This window comes from Vicia villosa, unplaced genomic scaffold (genome assembly GCF_029867415.1).
Source record: "Vicia villosa cultivar HV-30 ecotype Madison, WI unplaced genomic scaffold, Vvil1.0 ctg.000816F_1_1, whole genome shotgun sequence".
NCBI classification, from domain to species: Eukaryota; Viridiplantae; Streptophyta; class Magnoliopsida; order Fabales; family Fabaceae; genus Vicia; species Vicia villosa.
In genome coordinates, this window is record NW_026705359.1 from 180,291 (window position 1) to 196,462 (window position 16,172).

General features: G+C 41.5%; 2 long non-coding RNA genes across 2 annotated transcripts; both read left to right on the top strand.

Moving 5' to 3' along the window:
• The first annotated feature begins 3,200 nt into the window (after positions 1–3,200).
• On the top strand, positions 3,201–4,641 carry LOC131631342 (uncharacterized). Its single transcript, XR_009292666.1, has 3 exons — positions 3,201–3,718; positions 3,871–4,129; positions 4,365–4,641. It is a non-coding gene; the product is annotated as an uncharacterized LOC131631342 (long non-coding RNA).
• A 9,534-nt stretch (positions 4,642–14,175) lies between these two features.
• On the top strand, positions 14,176–15,617 carry LOC131631343 (uncharacterized). The gene is made up of 3 exons (XR_009292667.1): positions 14,176–14,694; positions 14,847–15,105; positions 15,341–15,617. It is a non-coding gene; the product is annotated as an uncharacterized LOC131631343 (long non-coding RNA).
• Positions 15,618–16,172: the final 555 nt, after the last annotated feature.

Genomic DNA, 16,172 nt, shown 5'->3' on the forward strand with positions numbered 1-16,172 from the left:
TATAGTGTTTGTCCTTCGAAGGAGTTGAAAATCGAAGGAAAGATGGTTACTGATGGCCATCCTTTAAAAAATATAAAAGAATGGCTACTGATGGTCATGCTTCGAGGATAAAGACTTCTAAGTTCGATGAAGATAGTGAATACTGAAAAGCTAATGAAAGCGTGTGTCTTTGGGACTTAGACAAAATTTATAATATATATTTAAGTATTACTACTTAGCGTGTTTTCGTAGTGTTTTTTAATACACTGCCACGCGTCGAAGACGGACTCAGGCGGGAAGATTTGAAATTCGGAGACGGTTTCATAACTGCTCAATAACAGATGGCTTCGCTGGAAGTTCTTATGAGAAACGTGGCAACAGATTAATGTAGGACCGTTAAGGTCGAAACTAGTATAAATAGGAGTCTTAATGTTAGGATTCTGTGTGTTCATTTTGTACAAATCACTCACATATTTACTCAAGTATCAAGCGTTAAGAGAAAGAGTTCGCTGAGAAAATGTACGTATGACACCACCATTTTAATACATGTGTATTATATTTCGTTTTCGAATATACTTCAGAATTATTGCATTCCAGTTACTTCTTGCCATTTACATTTTTGTATCTTTATTTCAAATGTCATTTACTTTCGAATTTACTTTCATGTTATTTATTTTCAAAATCTTTAACGTGTCTACAGTTTAAGATTCTTTATACTTCAACAAGCCTTTAAGTTTCATATGTTACGTTATTTATCTTTTCATTGAAGTTACAATTACATATAGCAAAGCAATTATCAAGATTATTTGTTCTTTAATCGAATAACTCTTGTCGAAGAAGACGGATCATGGATATGATTCGAATGAACATTGATAACAATCTTTTTGACTATGTGTCCTAGGATCAATCTAGTCGATCCTGCGAGTAACCAAATCATATTTATTATAGTTTGGAAGACTAGCGGTTGTTTACCGGAAATCACCGTAAACAAATTGGCACGCCCAGTGGGACAGTGTCAAGCGGATTGTTTTAATCAATTGCTTTGTTTTTGTCTAGACAATATCAAGATCTTGTATGAACCTTAGTGTCGCTACCGCGAAAATTTACAGAGTCGCCACTAACATATTTATCCTGAAAAGGAAGGGAATGCCAGCAAACCACAAAACAAAACAACGGTCTCACGACCAGAGAAAAAGGGTAAGGGAGTCGGTTACGCGAGGGGAAGGTATGAGCACCCCTCACGCCCATCGTACTCGATGGTATCCACGCCTGTGTCTAAATCTATGGGTGTGTATCAAATCTATGCTAATCTGGACTAAAATGAATGCAGAATGTAGGGAAAAGAAAGGATTATGCTCGCACGGGCCCTACCCCGCTGCCTACGTATCTGTTTTGCAGAATCAGAGCTACCGTAGCTCGGCTAACTAATTTCTGTTTGTTTTGTGTTTTTTAGGTGAACAAGTTACATTCACACTCCGCTGCTCGACCTTTGGAGACTTATGCTTGGGAATGGAGCGGAAATAACAAGTTCTTAAGAAAAGAAAATCAAAGAGTGTGGTTTGTGTTTTAAAGAATGCATGAGGAAGACCTAATCTAAGGGGGAAAAGCTTGCTACCTAATGTTATCATACAAAGGGTACAAGTCTAAGCTAAGCTATCAACCTACGAAGGAAAAGGGAAAAAGCAAACAAATAGCACACAAACGAGCATCCACTCGTAAAGCAAACAAAACCAACGGTACTGACCGAATGGTAGGAAAACGGTCCCGCCATAGCCAAGGGGAGCAGCTCAACCCAAGTCAACCAAGCATTAGACCTCGTGAAAATGATCGGGCCATAGACAAGAGGGCGGACCCCTCTCAGCAACCAAGCCGTCACGGATCGTAAAGGAAAACGGTGCGTGCGTACACCGAGCATCAACGTCGAGCGACGTGAGCTATAGGAAAGGCGGGGGTCCGGCTACATGAACCCTTTTCCTGACATACTCGATAACAAGATCTTGTGCAGGTTCAGAAGCGAGCCACGCGTAGCGTGCGCATACCGAACGGACTCGATGAGACTAGGCGGGGGTTGATTGCTAACCCTTTCCGCATGCCTTCCATGAGGACTTAACGGAGTGCCATATAGGACTTATTACACCGTGACTCCCTGCCGCAAAGCACAAATGTAAACACACCAACAAAAACAGAGCCTCTTTCGAGGGCTTGGCCAGATGCATGTCTAGGTCCTACTTCTCATGTTATAGGATGATGCGGAAAGCGGTAAAAGGGACAAGAAGACAATACTGAGCGGATAGCAAATCCGCAATGAGCTAGCAAGCGTAAGCAGAGAAGTCCGGAATACTTCGCGTAAGCCAGCATCAAGCAAAGTCGGAAAGCATCACTGTGAAAAGCAATCACGAGCGACATATGGTACGCGTCGAGCATAACCACATAAGCAACCTGCAAGGGAACACAAGCCAGACGATGCAGGAATATACATCTCAATGAATGAGAGATCAGATGAATCGATCGGAAATACGCTCGTGTCCCACAAATAAAGTGGAACACGAGGCAAATCAAGTCGCATCGGGAGTGAATTCGTGTCCCACGAATAAAGTGAAACACGAAGCAAGTCGAATCGCAATCGAAGACTCTCTCGAAGTACCTCGCACATCTCAGCAAACAAATCAGTAGTAACAAGGAAATACGCTCCCGCCATAGAAAACAATAGAAATTAAATTCTAAGTAAAGTCTAAAACAAAATCTAAAAAGAGAAAATTGTTTTTCATGGCATTTTTATCTAACAATAATAGAACAAAAATATGTGACTAAACATATAAATTCTAACAAGGAAAACAAGTTTTTTATTATCTTTTATATCATGTTAAAATCTAACAAAAGCTATTGATTTTTATGTTTTTATCACTTAAAAAGAAATAGGAAACAAAACTATGAAAAACAATGAAATATAATGTGGAAAATATGTACACAGGGAGGTTTATTGTGGAAATTAGTGTGCAGAGAAGAACAAGGCGCAGGCCCAAGGGCATATGGCCCAAACAGCTTTTGTTTGTACAATTATATGCTTATCCCAAAAAAGATGGAGATGTATGGGCTCAGGGGAGGTGTGGATAGCATGTTCGGTCAAGGCCCAAGGAGACTCAATTGATCCATATTCAGATTTTCTTATTGACAATTATTTTCAGATTTTAATCATGCTTAACTACACTTTATTATTCAGACTTCCCCAAACATTAAACTCAATTAATAGTGATTAAACAGATTTTAAACAAAATTAAGACTAAAAGGGATTAGGGTTTGTTTACGTGAGATGCTCACATTCTCCTTCTTCTCTTCACGAGACCGGCGCGCGGCGGAGACTCTCCCATCTCTCCACTCTATGAAACGGCGCGGCGGCCGGAGACGATGCCGGAGAGTCCATTTCAGATCTCTCCTCTTCAATTGCTCATCGCTTTTCATCTCGACCTCAATCTCTGATTACGAACTCTACGGCTTCACCTCTCGCTAATCCCTCTCGATCACTCTCCGAATCAACCTCTCCGTCTCTCTCTCTCTTTGCGATTCAAATCGTCTCTCAACCTCACGGCCGGCAGTGTGATGCGGTGGAGATACGATGCGGTGTCGTGGACATGTGCAGAGATGCGTTCTTGCGTCGGATTGAAGATGATAAAGATATTGAATCGGTGTTGATGCGAAGCGGTGATGATTCTGTGAAGATTGTAGATGCTCGAATCTGCAGGTTTGTGATTCGTTTTCCTCTTCCAATTCAGTTTTCCACTTGTGCGCGTTTGTGATGATAACGATGCTTGATGATTTTCAGAGTGAAGTTTTGATGATGAACACGATTCCTAATTCTAGAATATCTTCTGCGGATTGATATTGCTGTTACAGGATTATGTTGTGGTTGTCATCATGGTGAAGGTGCGATTCAGAGATAGTGCGGAGAGGTTCTGAGATTGAAGAGTTATGGAGAATTGATGATTGGTGAAGAAATTGAAGATGATTGGGAAGAAGATGAAGGTGATGGTTTCAGATTGAAGATTGAAGGTGATGGATCGAGGGAGAAATTGGAGAGAGTTTGTTACAGGTTTTTCTGAAGGTTGATGAAGAGAGAAAGGTTATGGTGAAGCCGAATCGAAACTGGAGTTTTGTAAAATTTGTTACCTTCTCCTTTTTCTGTTATATCATTTTTCTGGTTTTTTTTGATCCCTGAGTTTGTTATCGATTCTTTGATATATCATGATGAACCTTGTGAACCGTTTTCTTTCATTTCCTCAACCGATGCCCTCTTCTTGCAGTGATTTTGGCTCGGTTTTTTTTTATTGAACTGGTCCTTTGGTCTGCTATCTGCTGAAGACTCATGGTTCAGCTTTTGAATTATGCAGGTTTTGGATGGCTCAAATTGATTGAAAGTCTTGCCGAAAAAACGTGGAGCTGCCGGTGTTGAAGACTTGAAAGCATTCCCTGAAAACTTAGTCTTAGTGCAAATATGTATGGGGTTGGATTTGAATGTATATGAGTTTTCTTCTTGTAGATTGCATTCCAAACAAATCAAAAATGAATTAATCTTCCATCTCGACATATCTTAAAGAAACTCGATCCAATATTTGAATTGTACCGAACCCACAACGTCACTTGAATGAACTTCAATTCAACGAAATCTTAATTCAATCGATGAACCAAATTATTTGCATTAAAAGCGAAAAAACAATAGCTTTGATCACCACTTTATTTTCTTATGTCATGATTCACATTTGAACTTCAATCCAGCATAACAATAACACTTTAAGGAATCCTTGAAGAATATACGAATTGAAGCACATGAGGACATCTCAACATGAATTTCAGTGAATCTTAGTCGAGTTAAGGATCACACACACCATGCACAAGAAACTCTTTATAATTTTTCTTCGATTTTTCGGAGACGAAATAAACGTCTACCGTAACTTAAAGTACATAAAAGAGGGCAAATTTTGGGGTGCAACAGCTGCCCCTATTCAAACTTCTTGAACCGAACGAGCGAGAAACGGAAGTTTCGAATCGTTGAGGTGGAAGGAGATTGAATACCAGAATGAACTCGAAAATTTGCGCTCTTGATCAATAGAAGATTCCATCTTACAATAAGAAGGAATGTACCACCCCGCAAGCAGGGAGAAAAAACTTCAATTGACCTAGATAATAAATAAGCTCCAACTTGTAAAAAAGGAGGAACGGGCACCCACAGGCAGGGGAAACACTTCAAATGATCTGGGCATCAAGAGAAGGAACATCTCGACTGATCTGAGTATCAGACGTAGCAGATGTCTCCGAACTTGCATCGGGATAGATGTCTTAAGTCGATCTGGGAATCGAGGGAGATACATCGGTTGATCTGAATATCAACGGGTAATAAGTATCTCTGATCTGGGAATCATGATCTGGGAATCTGGGCAGACATCTCTTCTGATGCAATTAAATCATCAGGTAGATATTCCTACTAATCTGGGAATTAGCGGCTAGCTCCTTCGTAAGACCACGGGGATCCGGAGGCGGTTCCTTCAACTGAACTGGTAATCAGGATAGGAACAATATCTCTTCCGAACTGTGTACGCCGGGGAAAGAATGCCTTTAAACTGATCTAGACATGATGCTAGAAAATAAGTAGGACAATCTTCATCTGAATGAAAAAGTCAATCAGGCAAACATCTCCATCTGATCTAATGATATCAGTGGCTTGCTCCTTCGTAAGACCTTGGGAGATCCGGAGGCGGTTCCTTCAACTAATCTGAAACTGGATATTAGGATAGGAACAGATGTTTCTTCCGAACTGTGTACGCCGGGTAAAGAAAACGTCCTCAACTGATAGTAAGGTATCAGGACTGGGCAAACGAGTTTCTTCTTCTGAACGAACTAAATCGTCAGGGAGTAGATATTTCCAACTGATCTGATGTATCAGAGGGCTTGCTCCTTCGGAAGATCTTGGGAGATCCGGAGGCGGTTCCTTCAATTGAAAGTCTGATTTATCAGGAATGGAACAAATATCTTCCACCGATCTGGGGGCATCGGGAATAAGAATGTCTTTGAACTGATCTGAGCTATGCCAGAAAATAAGTAGAACAATCCTCTTCTGATTCAAAACATCAGGATAAGCGCCTGTAATGACTAGGCGAATATTGCTCTCTAGGGAGCATTTGAATCTGGATAACTTTCCTGTAGAAAGAAACAGATATGATATGATTTATGCATGATGCATGTATGAATGTTTATGGAATAACGTTCCTGAGAAGGAAGACGCTATACGCTTTTGAGAATGCAATGCAAATGATGCATGATTCGAACGTTGCTTGGGGAGACAACGGAGGAGCACTGAATTGCTGAAGAAGTCCTGGAGAGAGTATGGAACTCTGCGGGGAGGACAAGATGAGTGACTAGAAGTCACAAACTACGAGCTGACAGAGATGAATCGAAAATCTGCTGGAGACGATCAAATCTGGATTCGAGCTCTGCTTGGGGAATAAATCTTGCTTGAAGATAAGAACATCCCACTTAACTGCTTGGGGAAGACCCTGGCAACTTCATTGGAGAAGCAAATTCTCGACACCCTGGGGGTGTGGAGATAAGGGCAAGTCATGCAGACAACTCTGATGAGGAGTAACAAACTTGCTTGCGTAGAACGCATTCCGCTGGGGAAATCCTTGAAGGACACAGATTCTGCTGAGGATGCATGCGAATCTCTGCTGAGGAAAGACTCGGCGGGGAAGATGAATACTTCTGCTTAACGATCTGCTAAGGAGATTAGAAATCCACTGGGGATAAGGCATTCGGCATAAGAACCTCTTGTTAAGATCACTCCACTGGGGAATAAGATAACTCTCTTGGGGACAACAGGTCAATCTGTTGGGGAGAGAAACACTCTACTGGGGAAAATGAGGCATTCGGGCAAAGAACCTCATTAAGAGCTTGCTAGGGGAATCAGACACCATTCAATCATGATTCAACTGGGGAGAAGACATTCCACCTGGGAATGAGACTTCTGAAGCACAGAGAATGCATTAAGATGTGCTTTACTGAGGATATGAGAATCTTGGAACAAAGAAAACCTCATCTAGATATACTCAGCTGGGGAATGAGAATCTCTCATTAGGAAGCACTCGGCTGGGGAGTAAGGATATCTCATTTGGATGCGCTCAGCTGGGGAGTGAGAATATCTCATTAGGCTAGATCCGCCACCGCACTGACATGAAGCGCTCAAAAGGATGTACCCACAATGGGCAAATGCAAGAGCAAACAGATTGTCCGACCTCTTGGCTTTGAAATCTTCCAAACAGGCAATGGATTCAATGAGTTGATAAGCAAGCAGTGATTAGAATACCAAACAAGTATCGGCCGGAGTATCAAACAGGCATTGACTTTCCGAGAGAGTGCCACCAGGAAATGGCCTTAATGGGTCAAGCAAGTGTTCACTTTAAAGATACCAAACAGGCATTGGCTTTCAAAGAATTTTTGCTGATTCTCATTGATTGTAAGGATGCTAACAAGTATTGGACTTTCAATCTCAGATCAATGTTAAGGATGACGATCCTGACTTTCAACAGCCTTCGAGTTCATAAGTTATTTGGCTAACACCTGAACTTTCAATTGAACACCTCCTGATGAGGAAAGAATGCCAATGCATAGTGTCTTGCCCCAGCCTGTAGGGACTTTAAAGAAATTCGTCTCGTAAGGACTTCTTGATATTCATGCAATCATAGCCAACTTGTCCCAGTATCATGAACTTTGGAACCATGCCCCTGATTGATAAGTATTGGAGGTAGCTTCAACTGCACGGGTGAATGCCCCTGATTGCTTAGCACTTAGAGAGATTCTTCGAATCTTGACCTGATTGCCTCAGATTGATTGAAAACTTACTCGATAGAGTAATCAAACGCTTTTGTGCCCCTGAGGGGATCAGACTTTGAAATATTCTTGCTTCAACTCAACGGAGTTCGGAAGACAACTTGTCCTTCGGGAGGATAAAACGTTTTCATCTGAAGTTCATGATGGAAACTTTCTTGATGCCAAGCACTTGTTCATATGCAAAGAATGTTTATTATGAGAAATATAATTCTAATGCAAAGAGTATGTTTGTCTCAAAGTTTAAAGAAACTTTTGAAAGGATGCCGTAACATCGATTTTTTGTGAAAGAAAGAAAAGATGGTGTGATACCAACTCAAGCGTTTAGCGGATCTCCTAGGAGTCAGCTTACCGTATTCTCGTGTATAATCTGCTTTCGAATTAACCCTGCTTCAATTAGGACTTTCAAGGGTTGTAACGTGGTCAGGTTCACGGTTTTTAGAAAAAAGATTTTTAGGCTCAAATTATTTGGTGCCCACCCCTTCGTGATGTTCTCCAGTCCTAAGTTCAGCTAACTTGACATGAGCATTCATCTTTCAAGAGGAGTTTGAGATGACTGAGGAATTGATGAGGTATCTGGACACGGTAGTCACTTTACCTTTCGTTTTGGTGTCTGATCACACGACTTTGTTCTTTTGTTGAGGATTTTTATTTTGTAATCCTTGTTTTTCTGTCACTTTGCTTTTCTTCTTTTTTTTGTTTCCCTAATTTTTGCCTGGACAAATTCTTTTGAATTTTGATTTGGATGTCCAGCGGGATGCCCTAATTTTTGCCTAAGTCACATGTTTTCAAGTTGTTGACTTAGCGGGCTTTTCTTCTTTTTTTCTTTTCTTTTCATTTTTTCCTTTGAACAAGTCGTGTGATCCTGAATATCTGATTTGTTGGAAGTGCATAGTGACTGCCTGAGTCATTGATTGATGAAGAATTACCATTGTGGTATCATCATATTTTGACCTCTTGATGTGAGGGATAAACCACAACGGATTTGATGTTGGTCTCGACCTCCTGATGTGAGGGATAAATTTGATGTCTCGACCTCATGAGGTGAGGGATAAATGTTGCTTCCTCAATCTTTTGAAAGATAGCCATTATTGTATCCTTAGATGTGCACTCCTGATGAATTTTGAATGCTCAACCAGGTTAACTGAATACTACCCGCCCCTGGGTTAAATGTGAGGTTTTTTTTGAAAAGAAACTCCTACTTCGAAGGCTCAAAGGGGTTATCGAGGGTCTATCTCCCTTATATCTCCAGTGTTTGGGAATTTGAAACAATGCCTGTACATCATCAACAGGGTTCTACTCAAAAGCATACCATTTGAGGTTCTTGGTATTGTGTTCATCATTCTCCCTACGGAGTTATCATGCTTTGTTAACAAGAGTTAGGTATCACAAAAAGCATAGAAAAACAATATAAGAGCAAAAGCGAATGGATTTTTTCAAGACAAACATATCCAATGCATTATGATTATGGTTCAAAAACAAACAAGTTTTACATGCAAACAGTATTGAACAAAACAAGAAAGCTTAGACATGAACATGCATGATGAATTCAGAATTGCCAATGTTGAGGAGATCCTCTCCGTATGGACTTATTGCTTCAAAAGATCCACTGAGTCAAAGGAGAACTTCAATTCTGGACTTCAGGTGCGGATGTGATAGCCTCTGAATCAATCAGGTCTTGTACCTTGTCTCTAAATGAATGTCAAACTTCAATCAGATAACCAAATGCCTCTAGAGTGGAAAGCACATCCAGCATTACGTCAGAACACTTTAGATCACTTCTTGGAAGAAGATTTTGGCGAGGCCATATGAAAGTTTTAAGTGCTCAGCTTTAGGGATTTGAGATGTGCCAGTGGTGCACAAACTCAAGATACAAGGCGTCTTGCTTATCCCTCGGTCGGGAGCCCCAAACAAAGTGATTGGAAATTGTGAATGCTTTAGGGACTTGAGCTGCCAGTGATGCGAACTCAAGAACACGGAGTCTTGCTTATCCCTCGGTCGGGAGCCCCAAACAAAGTGATTGGAAATTGTGAATGCTTTAGGGATTTGAGCTGCCAGTGATGCGAACTCAAGAACACGGAGTCTTGCTTATCCCTCGGTCGGGAGCCCCAAATATAGCTGCTGGAACAAAAATCACCATCATTAATGGAGAAAACTTGTATTACTATCAGCGAACAACAATAACCTCTGGTGCTTGGCTATCAAAGTCATTACTTGGAACACACAACATTTGTTGAGAAGGAAGCCTCTAGTAGTACCAATTGCAAGTGATTCTCATGAGTTACTTCCTCGAGGAAGAACAAACCTTCTACTTGCAGCAGATGAAATGGGATTAACCGGTAGGAACCATTATGAATGAACCAAACATCTCTGTATCGATCAAGTCCTGGAACCTTTGTACCTCAACACCTTGTAAGACTTGACATTATGATTAGGTGCCCCAGAATGGAAAACAATGAGTCTTATCATCGAAATCAGGAGAGCAGTCTATGGTGAGGAAGAACTAAAGCATGAATCTTAACCAACTGAAATTCCAACTAGCATGGAAGCAATTGGACTCAAGGCATTAGGATTACATCGGCTTGCTTCTTATGTTCTTTCTGTCTCTGTTGACAAGCAAAGGATACTGAATAGGAAACTCCAGGAGAGGAGGTGACTCTGGATATGAAACAGAACCTTGAGAATGAGAGGTGCTTTTGCAGATCACTCTTAATTACTGTCTGGTAGAAGACTCTGGCAAAGTCACACGGAATTTGTAAGTGCTTTAGGGATTCGAGCAATGCAAATGGTGCAATGCTCAAGATAGACAATGTCTTGCTTATCCCTCGCGCGGGAGCCCCAAACAACTTCAAAGACTTGCAGATCCTAACATCACAACCAGGTTCCCCAGAATAGAACTCACACCTAGTGTCATCGTCATCAAGCATAGAATTTGTAGACATCCACACAGTATGGAGTTTAACCAGTTGCAAATAAAGCAAGCATGGAAGCAAATGAGCATAAGACAAGTCTTCAAAAAGAACCCAAACCGAGCTTTCCTCTTGGTCACCCCACAAAGTTGTCTCGTGACTGATCTTTGAGCACACAATAAGAACAAATCAAGTCTCGGTGTCTGGTGAGAGTACCAAGTCTGAATAAGAGATCCTCGATCCTGAACACCTGTTATGCATGAAATGTATGAGATGCATGATATGAATGCCATGCTATGTTCATTCTATTTCCAAGGAATCCTCATATTTTGAAATTTTTTTTAGCAAGCAAAGATGGAAGAGCTCGACACGAGGCTTAAAGATATGATTCCTTTGAAATGGAAGGAACATGTATGCTAGTTATTTTTTTGTACATCATTTTTTGGAAAAGTAGATATGCAATGATGCAAGGTGGTGGTAACCACAATACTGGATATATCCGAGATACCGAGAAATCACACGGCACAAGTTCAAAGGTTCGGCGTAGTTCCAGACCACCATACAAACCACAAGTCACCAACGAAACAAGTTACCATCGGAACCAGAACATATAGTCACCAACACACTGGAATAGAACATAGATTACCACTCGAACAAGAACCATAATACCCCACGAACAGGAACCAATAGTACACTCGAACAAGATCAACAGTAACCCACGAACAAGGACCATGATAACAACCCTCGAACGAGAACAGTGGTAACCCACGAACGAGAACAGCGGTAACCCACGAACAAGAACATCGGTAACCCACGAACAAGATCCGAAGTCACCATCAATGTACCTGTTAAGCAATGATCAATTCCCGCCCCACTCACGGGTAAATCTAGGCCAAGGTAGGTCAAAAAGCCAACAGAGGATCGAATGTAGGCGCTATCATACGATATTGCCTCATTCCACCAAGCTCTGCCCGTGGATACGTGCTCAGATCAATCAGGCATACGCCTTCTGTCCGTCACGGCCACTCTATTCCTAGTTCCTATGGTATCACTCATAGCCTGGGTATTGGGCCTTTTACCTCTTGAAACACCCACCCACAGATAGAAATCCAGACAGTCCAGAATATGATGCAGAAAAGTAAAAGCGCACATAGAATGCAATGCAAACAGGTAAATATGCAAAGCAGTAAATCACCCAAAGTTAAACACACAAGCGCTAGGATCGACTCGCTAGGTCCGGACCAGCAACAGGTCGAGACTTCCCCAGCAGAGTCGCCAGCTGTCGCTACCGCGAAAATTTACAGAGTCGCCACTAACATATTTATCCTGAAAAGGAAGGGAATGCCAGCAAACCACAAAACAAAACAACGGTCTCACGACCAGAGAAAAAGGGTAAGGGAGTCGGTTACGCGAGGGGAAGGTATGAGCACCCCTCACGCCCATCGTACTCGATGGTATCCACGCCTGTGTCTAAATCTATGGGTGTGTATCAAATCTATGCTAATCTGGACTAAAATGAATGCAGAATGTAGGGAAAAGAAAGGATTATGCTCGCACGGGCCCTACCCCGCTGCCTACGTATCTGTTTTGCAGAATCAGAGCTACCGTAGCTCGGCTAACTAATTTCTGTTTGTTTTGTGTTTTTTAGGTGAACAAGTTACATTCACACTCCGCTGCTCGACCTTTGGAGACTTATGCTTGGGAATGGAGCGGAAATAACAAGTTCTTAAGAAAAGAAAATCAAAGAGTGTGGTTTGTGTTTTAAAGAATGCATGAGGAAGACCTAATCTAAGGGGGAAAAGCTTGCTACCTAATGTTATCATACAAAGGGTACAAGTCTAAGCTAAGCTATCAACCTACGAAGGAAAAGGGAAAAAGCAAACAAATAGCACACAAACGAGCATCCACTCGTAAAGCAAACAAAACCAACGGTACTGACCGAATGGTAGGAAAACGGTCCCGCCATAGCCAAGGGGAGCAGCTCAACCCAAGTCAACCAAGCATTAGACCTCGTGAAAATGATCGGGCCATAGACAAGAGGGCGGACCCCTCTCAGCAACCAAGCCGTCACGGATCGTAAAGGAAAACGGTGCGTGCGTACACCGAGCATCAACGTCGAGCGACGTGAGCTATAGGAAAGGCGGGGGTCCGGCTACATGAACCCTTTTCCTGACATACTCGATAACAAGATCTTGTGCAGGTTCAGAAGCGAGCCACGCGTAGCGTGCGCATACCGAACGGACTCGATGAGACTAGGCGGGGGTTGATTGCTAACCCTTTCCGCATGCCTTCCATGAGGACTTAACGGAGTGCCATATAGGACTTATTACACCGTGACTCCCTGCCGCAAAGCACAAATGTAAACACACCAACAAAAACAGAGCCTCTTTCGAGGGCTTGGCCAGATGCATGTCTAGGTCCTACTTCTCATGTTATAGGATGATGCGGAAAGCGGTAAAAGGGACAAGAAGACAATACTGAGCGGATAGCAAATCCGCAATGAGCTAGCAAGCGTAAGCAGAGAAGTCCGGAATACTTCGCGTAAGCCAGCATCAAGCAAAGTCGGAAAGCATCACTGTGAAAAGCAATCACGAGCGACATATGGTACGCGTCGAGCATAACCACATAAGCAACCTGCAAGGGAACACAAGCCAGACGATGCAGGAATATACATCTCAATGAATGAGAGATCAGATGAATCGATCGGAAATACGCTCGTGTCCCACAAATAAAGTGGAACACGAGGCAAATCAAGTCGCATCGGGAGTGAATTCGTGTCCCACGAATAAAGTGAAACACGAAGCAAGTCGAATCGCAATCGAAGACTCTCTCGAAGTACCTCGCACATCTCAGCAAACAAATCAGTAGTAACAAGGAAATACGCTCCCGCCATAGAAAACAATAGAAATTAAATTCTAAGTAAAGTCTAAAACAAAATCTAAAAAGAGAAAATTGTTTTTCATGGCATTTTTATCTAACAATAATAGAACAAAAATATGTGACTAAACATATAAATTCTAACAAGGAAAACAAGTTTTTTATTATCTTTTATATCATGTTAAAATCTAACAAAAGCTATTGATTTTTATGTTTTTATCACTTAAAAAGAAATAGGAAACAAAACTATGAAAAACAATGAAATATAATGTGGAAAATATGTACACAGGGAGGTTTATTGTGGAAATTAGTGTGCAGAGAAGAACAAGGCGCAGGCCCAAGGGCATATGGCCCAAACAGCTTTTGTTTGTACAATTATATGCTTATCCCAAAAAAGATGGAGATGTATGGGCTCAGGGGAGGTGTGGATAGCATGTTCGGTCAAGGCCCAAGGAGACTCAATTGATCCATATTCAGATTTTCTTATTGACAATTATTTTCAGATTTTAATCATGCTTAACTACACTTTATTATTCAGACTTCCCCAAACATTAAACTCAATTAATAGTGATTAAACAGATTTTAAACAAAATTAAGACTAAAAGGGATTAGGGTTTGTTTACGTGAGATGCTCACATTCTCCTTCTTCTCTTCACGAGACCGGCGCGCGGCGGAGACTCTCCCATCTCTCCACTCTATGAAACGGCGCGGCGGCCGGAGACGATGCCGGAGAGTCCATTTCAGATCTCTCCTCTTCAATTGCTCATCGCTTTTCATCTCGACCTCAATCTCTGATTACGAACTCTACGGCTTCACCTCTCGCTAATCCCTCTCGATCACTCTCCGAATCAACCTCTCCGTCTCTCTCTCTCTTTGCGATTCAAATCGTCTCTCAACCTCACGGCCGGCAGTGTGATGCGGTGGAGATACGATGCGGTGTCGTGGACATGTGCAGAGATGCGTTCTTGCGTCGGATTGAAGATGATAAAGATATTGAATCGGTGTTGATGCGAAGCGGTGATGATTCTGTGAAGATTGTAGATGCTCGAATCTGCAGGTTTGTGATTCGTTTTCCTCTTCCAATTCAGTTTTCCACTTGTGCGCGTTTGTGATGATAACGATGCTTGATGATTTTCAGAGTGAAGTTTTGATGATGAACACGATTCCTAATTCTAGAATATCTTCTGCGGATTGATATTGCTGTTACAGGATTATGTTGTGGTTGTCATCATGGTGAAGGTGCGATTCAGAGATAGTGCGGAGAGGTTCTGAGATTGAAGAGTTATGGAGAATTGATGATTGGTGAAGAAATTGAAGATGATTGGGAAGAAGATGAAGGTGATGGTTTCAGATTGAAGATTGAAGGTGATGGATCGAGGGAGAAATTGGAGAGAGTTTGTTACAGGTTTTTCTGAAGGTTGATGAAGAGAGAAAGGTTATGGTGAAGCCGAATCGAAACTGGAGTTTTGTAAAATTTGTTACCTTCTCCTTTTTCTGTTATATCATTTTTCTGGTTTTTTTTGATCCCTGAGTTTGTTATCGATTCTTTGATATATCATGATGAACCTTGTGAACCGTTTTCTTTCATTTCCTCAACCGATGCCCTCTTCTTGCAGTGATTTTGGCTCGGTTTTTTTTTATTGAACTGGTCCTTTGGTCTGCTATCTGCTGAAGACTCATGGTTCAGCTTTTGAATTATGCAGGTTTTGGATGGCTCAAATTGATTGAAAGTCTTGCCGAAAAAACGTGGAGCTGCCGGTGTTGAAGACTTGAAAGCATTCCCTGAAAACTTAGTCTTAGTGCAAATATGTATGGGGTTGGATTTGAATGTATATGAGTTTTCTTCTTGTAGATTGCATTCCAAACAAATCAAAAATGAATTAATCTTCCATCTCGACATATCTTAAAGAAACTCGATCCAATATTTGAATTGTACCGAACCCACAACGTCACTTGAATGAACTTCAATTCAACGAAATCTTAATTCAATCGATGAACCAAATTATTTGCATTAAAAGCGAAAAAACAATAGCTTTGATCACCACTTTATTTTCTTATGTCATGATTCACATTTGAACTTCAATCCAGCATAACAATAACACTTTAAGGAATCCTTGAAGAATATACGAATTGAAGCACATGAGGACATCTCAACATGAATTTCAGTGAATCTTAGTCGAGTTAAGGATCACACACACCATGCACAAGAAACTCTTTATAATTTTTCTTCGATTTTTCGGAGACGAAATAAACGTCTACCGTAACTTAAAGTACATAAAAGAGGGCAAATTTTGGGGTGCAACACTTAGGAATGGTAAATTAAAGAACAGTGCACAACCGATTCCCAAACGAAGGTACAACAGGAAAATGGTCGTTACGGCCAGTGCAGGGGGTGATCAGGATCCCCCACAAGGTTCAGGATCAGGAGCGGCAAATTCAACTCCCACTCAGGGAACACGGAATACGACGGGTCCAAATGGATCGAGACCTGCAGATAATTCCCAGGTTATGCCTGAAAATACTACAGGGCCCTCA